The sequence below is a fragment of the Halichoerus grypus genome, chromosome 5 (genome assembly GCF_964656455.1).
Source record: "Halichoerus grypus chromosome 5, mHalGry1.hap1.1, whole genome shotgun sequence".
NCBI classification, from domain to species: domain Eukaryota; kingdom Metazoa; phylum Chordata; class Mammalia; order Carnivora; family Phocidae; genus Halichoerus; species Halichoerus grypus.
In genome coordinates this window covers 107681664-107690111 of record NC_135716.1, presented here as the reverse complement: position 1 = coordinate 107690111, position 8448 = coordinate 107681664, and the positions used below count along the sequence as shown (strand labels likewise).

The 8448-nt window shown below is 39.9% G+C and overlaps 1 pseudogene; it reads right to left on the bottom strand.

The window, feature by feature from the left end:
- Positions 1-3057: 3057 nt before the first annotated feature.
- On the bottom strand, positions 3058-3514 carry LOC118537974 (nucleoside diphosphate kinase A pseudogene; annotated as a pseudogene).
- Between the last annotated feature and the right edge of the window lie 4934 nt (positions 3515-8448).

The window sequence follows — 8448 nt, the reverse complement described above, 5'->3', positions numbered from 1 at the left end:
ACGGTGAAGGCCACAGATCTGGAATAGGATTTCTTGGGTTTGAACTCCAAATTCTTCAGTTATTTTTCATGTGATTTTGAACAAGTAACTTAGTTTTTTGGTACTTTGTTGTTTTTGTTTTTTAATCTGCATAGTGGGCTTAATAATGAACCTTTTAGTTTAGCTCAGAGCCTGGTGCATAAATAGTATTATTTCTTTGGTGATTTTTAATTTTCAGGATAAAACTGTCAAAACTGGTCTGTAATGAACTGAAACATAATTACACTTAATAGCTCAATCTCCATGTCTCGGGACCCTTTGTTGTTGGGTTCCTTTTATCCAGAAAAAGCTGTCCTTTACCTCAGCATTATACTTGGACATTGGGGAACAAGAAGAAGTAGTATATGTATAAAATGAAGTTGAAAAAGAAGTTGATGATTTAAATAAATGAGCATTGTTTCTTATAAAACCCAGGAAGGATAAAGAGCCCCACTCAGTTCATTAACCAGTTACTAAATGGTGTTTGTGTTATCCCCATGAATACTAAATGAATTCATTATGATATGTGCTATTACAGTGAATAGCAAATGAATTCATAACGATGGGCTCCATAAAAATATTCCTAATGGAGAAGTTATGCATTATCAAGCTGGTTTCTAGAGTAACTGAGGCTTATATTTAAATGGGGGAAATAAATAATACCAGGCACAACATGGGTTAGTTGGAGTTATTTGAGTAGGTTCTACAGAACTGAAAACACCATTCATGTCTTGGTGATATGTCCTTAGCCTCAGATGACTCTCAGTTTTTGGTTTCTGTCCTTTATTATTGATGGCTAATGTCTATTCTGTCTTTGATTCAAAGAGACGGATGCGACCATATGCATCTGGTCAACAGTAAACCTTTGGTTTGTGATGACACAGATTAGGTGAGAAAGCTTGAAAAGTTTTCAACCTTTTCTGTCCAGAGGCTATCTGAAGGAATGGCTACCACACTTGACCAATCTGCAGGTCAGTTGCTGTACATAAAATCCAGTGAACCCCTCATCTGCCCGCTTTTTCTCAGCAGAATAAAATAAATGGTGTACCCTTGAAGTAATATTTGAATTTTATTGACCATCGTAAATAGATTATGAAGTCATGGCAGCAACAAAAGCACAGATGGTGTCTTATTATAAACCTGCAAACTACAAGCGATGAGCCTGAAGACCACTCAGAGGGCACTTGTGGGCCATCAGTGGTCTAGAAATCACACTACGATAGCCTCTCATCTAAAGGTATAATTAATTTCTTAGGAAAAAAAAATTACACAGCTTCTTGGTTCATAATAAAATTAAAATACTTCCAGGGTTTAATTTTCAAGAACCAGCAGTTTTATATGTCACCCTAATTTATTATTATATTTGAGCCTATGAGAGTAAAATTTAGCAAGAAGTATAAGAAGTAGAAGAAATAGAGAGCAGAACTTTACTAATGCAAGCAGTTTAACAATTCAATTAAGTAACATTACTTGCAACCTACAGTGTGCAAAGCATTATGGGGGATACATAAATAAGACACTGTGGTATATATATACCACATCTTCTTTATCCATTCATCTGTTGATGGACATCGTGGCTCTTTCCACAGTTTGGCTATTGTGGACATTGCTGCTATAAACATCGGGGTGCACGTAGCCTTTCGGGTCCCTACTTTTGTATCTTTGGGGTAAATACCCAGTAGTGCAATTGCTGGATCATATGGTAGCTCTATTTTCAACTTTTTGAGGAACCTCCATACTGTTTTCCAGAGTGGCTGCACCAGCTTGCATTCCCACCAACAGTGTAGGAGGGTTCCCCTTTCTCCGCATCCCCGCCAACATCTGTCCTTTCCTGACTTGTTAATTTTAGCCATTCTGACTGGTGTGAGGTGGTATCTCATTGAGGTTTTGATTTGGATTTCCCTGATGCCGAGCGATATTGAACACTTTTTCATGTGTCTGTTGGCCATTTGGATGTCTTCTTTGGAAAAATGTCTGTTCATGTCTTCTGCCCATTTCTTGATTGGATTCTTTGTTCTTTTGGTGTTGAGTTTGATGAGTTCTTTATAGATTTTGGATACTAGCCCTTTATCTGATATGTCATTTGCAAATATCTTCTCCCATTCTGTCAGTTGTCTTTTGGTTTTGTTGACTGTTTCCTTTGCTTTGCAAAAGCTTTTTATCTTGATGAAGTCCCAATAGCCATCAAAAGGAATAAGATCTTGCCATTTGCAACGACGTGGATGGAACTGGAGGGTATTATGCTGAGCGAAATAAGTCAAACAGAGAAAGACATGTATCATATGACCTCACTGATATGAGGAATTCTTAATCTCAGGAAACAAACTGAGGGTTGCTGGAGTGGGGGGTGGGGTGGGAGGGATGGGGTGACTGGGTGATGGACACTGGGGAGGGTATGTGTTCTGGTAAGCGCTGTGAATTGTGCAGGACTGTTGAATCTCAGATCTGTACCTCTGAAACAAATAATGCAATATATGTTAAGAAAGAAAAAAAAAGAAGAAGAAGAATGTAGCAGGAGGGGAAGAATGAAGGGGGGGAAATCGGAGGGGGAGAAGAACCATGAGAGACGATGGACTCTGAAAAACAAACTGAGGGTTCTAGAGGGGAGGGGGGTGGGAGGATGGGTTAGCCTGGTGATGGGTATTGAGGAGGGCACGTTCTGCATGGAGCACTGGGTGTTATGCACAAACAATGAATCATGGAACACTATATCTAAAACTAATGATGTAATGTATGGGGATTAACATAACAATAAAAAAATTAAAAAAAAAAAAAAAAAAAAGACACTGTGGTAGTCCTTAAGAAATTTTCAATATAGTCTGTCATGTACATATTTTTGGGGAGGGAGATGAAATATTTTAATCTGATGGTAACACATAATACTGTATAGGGAGCACTCCCAGCTCCAAGAGTTCCCCTTCAGATTACAAGGGAATTCTTAATAATAACTGGATTTGCTAGAGCCTGGCCCCCTGCCCATGGGAAGGAGAGACAGACAATGGAGATGGAGTGGGCAAAGCTCTGAGGTCTGCTCTCTTGTCACTCACAGACCCAGTTCTGAGCAGAACTCTTGTAATCCACCAGCTCCTCAGGTTGAAACCACAAGCCAATCTCCTTTTCTGCACTCTCACGGAATCGCTGCCATGGATAATGTTCCTGCCAATGTGGATTCAGAGGTCCCCATGGATGGTCCCAGGCTTGGAGTCTATAGGGTTGGTCTCCACGAGGCTCACTTGGCTTGTCTTCACCACATTCGGCTCCTCCCAGACCATGGCAACCACAGGCCCTGATTGCATGTACTTCACCAGGCCGGCAAAGAATGGATGGTCCTTTAGGTCAATGTAGTGTTCCTTGAGAAGGTCTTCAGAAGCCTGAATGAATTTCATAGCAATCAGGCAGAATCCCTTTTGCTCAAAACACTTGATGATCTCTCCCACCAGGCTGCGCTGGACCCCATCAGGCTTGATGACAATAAGGTGCATTCACTGTTGGCCATGGTCCTGGGGATAGAGAGCCCTCCAACTGTTCAGGCTACAACTCCATCTGGTGCCACCCTGTCATGTACATATTTAACCATGATACAAGTTAGACTGGGATAAGACTTAGAACCAATATACACATGATGGAATGTGAATAGTGGCAAAATAACAGCAAACAATTCTACTGATAAGGAAAATCTGTGTCCTAAGATGGCCGACCAAGCCAGCGAGAGAGTCCCAGTCCTTGCCCCGGGGCTTTTCCAGGTTCTTCTCCCCGCTCTGCTTCCCGCATGCACCCATCCGGGTTCTTCTCACTGCCCCGCAAGTAATGTGCCAAGTATGTGGAAGTAGAAGTGTATAAATTACCCCCTTTGTTTGTGCTGGGGGCTCAGATCTTTGGAGATCACCCTCCTCTGAGCCCACGGGCATTAAATAAACCTTCTATCCTCCAAGATCTGCGAGTGCCACTTGGTTCTTCCGTCGGGCGATCCAGTCCAGGTTCCATAACACTAACTTTTCTAAGCACTTCACAAAAATTAACTCATTTAGTCCTCACAACAAACCTTTGAGTTAGGCACTATTGTTATCTCCAATTTGAATGTGAAGAAACTGAGTCACAGATGGTGAAGTAACTCAGAGATAGCTAACTGACCAAGACTTTTTCTTGCTTTCCTTGCAGGACAGAGCGTTGTTACTGAGAAGCAGCTACCACCTGTAGAAAATGTTGAGGTTGTAGAAGAGGGTGGAGCCACAAGATGGAACATGGATTCCTGATACCACGAGAAAGATTGGACTTTGCAAAAAAAAAAGTGGTGTCAAATGTGGAGAGATATAAAATTGGATGATTTATGGAAAGAGGCACAAAAAGTTCAATAATTAGAACATCAATGATATTTTTAAAAAAGATTTATTTATTTTAGAGGGAAAGAGAGAGAGAGAGAGCATGGTTGGAGGGGTAAAGGGAATCTTCAAGCACATGCCTCGCTGAGCATGGAGCCCCACATGGGACTAGATCCCACAACCCAAGAGATCATGACCTGAGCCGGAACCAAGAGTGGGATGTTCAACCCACTGAGCCACCCAGGCGCCCCTGGTATTTTTAAGTAAGTGGTTCATGGAAGTAGTAATACATGGAAATGGTTTCCAAATTATACCTAATTACAGAAAGAATAGGACACAATAAAGTGAGGATAGTAAGCAAAACCTGCTCTTCTGAGGCGTTTGGTGTTGGTGGCCAGGAGAGTGAGGATGAGATTAGGTATAGGGTATGTTTTAAAAGGAGAGCATTACCAAATAAGCATGGAGTAGATTTAAGAATGACTGTGGGATGGAAGGAGTCAAGGGAGACAGACTGAAGATGTAATCACCCTTTATACTATATGTTCTGTACACTCCTGGTAGCCTAGGAAATTGGCCAAAAATGCAGTTTTTTTTGTTAGTTATAGTGATTGGACACCATTGTGTGAGAAAACATATGGCTTGATAGTGATCTCCCCTCTTTACTTTTTATTTAACTTTATTTTAATTAATTAATTTTTATTTATTTAATTTGTTATATATCTTCCCTCTCTTTATTGAAGGTCCAGAGTCTGAAAGATTGCCAAAAATTTCATCAGGAAACATTGAAGTGATATTGAAATGGACCAAATGTTGAAAAATTTTAAAAGTTCTTCCTTGGCTTCCCTAAAGGGACTCCCTGGGTTCACTTCCTTCTCTGTCTTGGTGTTGAGCTAATTTCCTTCCCTCTTTGGATCACAATCACAAATGAAGTAGATCCATCAGCTAATGAAGAGCTTGAGCTAATTGTTCAATGTTTGGCCCATTTCAATATCATTTCAATGTCTTCTGATGAAATTTTTGGCAATTTTTCAGGCTCTAGACCTTCAATATAGAAAGTACTAAAACACACACACACATTCACACACATTCACTTACACGTACATGCACATGCACATACTACTCCAGTCAATATAATTATAATACACAAAATCTATAGTTTTGAGCAATTTCCTTTATTACCTAAATATATAATATATATTGTGAATCAAGTAACTTTAATTACCTTAACTTTATTAAAACAACAACATTAGTACTTGTCTAACTTGTTATTTGCACGTTATACTTTCAAAAATGAGGGAACTTATCACATAGCACCAGTAATATGTTAAATGAAGTAAATGTAATTAAACATGAGCTTTAACACATTATCTCATTTAACCCTCACAGAAATCCCATGAAACAGGTATTATTATGCTGTTTTACAGCTGAAGAAACATGCTAAGTTACTTATCTAAGGTCACACAGGGTGGAGAGGAAAAGCCTGTTCTTGAATGGATTCCAGGTATCTGACTAGTACCTTCCCCTGCCTTATACTGGTTTCGTTTGTACTTAAAATTGAAAGTAGAAGGCAAGTATAAACTTAAACCCCACTGTGCTATTAAAAATCATGTTTTTTTTAGTGTAATGACTTCTAAAAACTGTTCACAGTCTTGTACTGTGGCTTAACACCTCAGCAGAAATAGCTCTTGGCACTTCCAAGGTGGGACCAGTTTATACAGCCTAAAAATGCCCTCAAATAAGGCTACTTAGTAGCAACTCTACTGACAACTTCTTGAGTGTAAAATACAAAGAAAGTCTAGATGGGAAGGAATAATTTTGTGCGGGGGAAATATTATTAGCAGCCTCAGAGTCAACATGTTCTTAGCATGAAAAAACAATGTTCCTGAAGAAAAAACAGCAATGTGGATTTATTGATACTGGTCTCTACTACCCTCCTGGAGTAATTGATAATCAGTTACTTTACTGTTCTCGATATCTTTTCCATTTGTACCATAACAACCATAATAACAGCTCAAATGGATTCATGCAATCATTTATTTCTTCAAGAAACCCTTTTTAAGCAATTATTTGGTGCCAAGCCCTGGGATTAGCATTTAGGATTCGAAGATGAATGGAGTGCCTAATCTATTCCCTTCAGGCTCTTGTTCTCTAGTGCATGTATTTTAGGTACTTAGGTACCCATGCAAGTGGTATTATACTTAGGAACTTTAAAAAGCATTGTACAAGAAATCATATTAATGATAACCTGGCATCATGCTCCGAACTAATCATTGTCCCAGATGACTCCAATTCTAAACTTTCCCAGGGGAGAAACAGCCTTATATAGCACTTCTCTACCCTCCCATCTCCTTTCCCCACCAGCTGGTACAATGTCTTGGACCTAGTAACTGGCCAAAAATATTGATTAAATTCTTTCTTTCTTTTTTTTTTTTAAGATTTTTATTTATTTATTTGACAGAGAGAGAGATAGCGAGAGCAGGAACACAAGCAGGGGGAGTGGGAGAGGGAGAAGCAGGCTTCCTGCCGAGCAAGGAGCCCGATGTGGGACTCGATCCCAGGACCCTGTGATCATGACCTGAGCCGAAGGCAGACGCTTAACGACTGAGCCACCCAGGCGCCCGATTAAATTATTTCTTGATTGGCTTTTGGTGATTTTTATCTTTCAAGGTACAGACTTTGCATTTTCCTCCATGGCAATGATGATTTTTAATGATTGGTTAGAGGGGAGCCTGGGTGGTTCAGTTGGTTAAGCGTTTGCCATCGGCTCAGGTCATGATCTTGGGGTCCTGGGATAAAGCCACAGGTCAGGCTCTCTGCTCAGCAGGGAGTCTACTTTTCCCTCTCCTTCTGCCTCGCCTCCCACTCGTGATCTCTCTCTCTCAAATTAAAAAAAAAATCTTTAGAAAAATAATCGGTTAGATTCCTTCTTTCATCAAACACTGACGAGTGCTCCTAGATGTCCTAGGTAGTTTATGGATAGTTGTCATTGCGTTCAATTTACATCTAAACAAAGATGACTTGGTATGATGTCAAAACTATTTCTTAAGGTCAGTAAATCAGGCAGTGTCAACATAATGCCAGCACCATTAAATGATCTAACTTTTAGTTTTTATTTATTTTTTAATTTATTTTTAGAAGATTTTTATTTATTTATTTGACAAAGAGAGAGACTGCGAGAAAGGGAACACAAGCAAGGGGAGTGGGAGAGGGAGAAGCAGACTTCCCGCTGAGCAGGGAGCCTGATGTGAGGGGGCTCGATCCCAGGACCCTGGGATCATGACCTGAGTTGAAGGCAGACGATTAACGACTGAGCCACCCAGGCGCCCCATTAATTTTTTTTTTTAAGGAGGCTCCACACCCAGCATGGAGCCCAACACAGGGCTTGGACTCACGACCCTGAGATCACGACCTGAGCTGAGATCAAGAGTCAGATGCTCAACTGACTGAGCCACCCAGGTGCCCCAAGTGATCTAACTTTTAAATGCACATGGGTGCTTTATGTTTGTCCATCCAGGGAAGGAGAAAAAACTGAGGAACCCAAAACTTGCTTGGCCATAGTTGGCAAATCACTCAGTCATTTGTCTTGCCTCTTTAAGAAGCTTTGGCCAAAAAACAAATCAAGCATATCTAAAGCTGACGAAGTAGCTAAAGCTTCAAAAGCAAAACAAAGCCCAGAAAGTGATAAATCCCTTTGCTTAAAAACAAAACCAAAGAAAGTTAAGTGACTTTAAGAGAAAAGCTTTTGTTTAGCAGCCAGGGATATGCCACATAGTATTTTGGGAGATTGGGGATGAGAATTTAGCTTGTATAAATGATCCCACTGTTTTAATGAATGATTATGAAATGACCAGCAAAAAGCATATTGTTGTCTCATTTCGATCAGGGATTAAGGTAATACAGTGGAAAAAGTTTGATAATTAAACAGCTCCAGGAAAACTGATGTTTACTTAAAAAAAATTAAAACTAAGCCATTCTTCTCATCATATAATTTAGGTGACAACATTTTTTGTTTGTTTATTTTCATGAAAGCCACTTTATTCTTTATCAGTTAGGGCTCACTCTTTACTGGAAAGTTGGAATTATGTGCCCCAAAGTTGATGATGTACCTTGT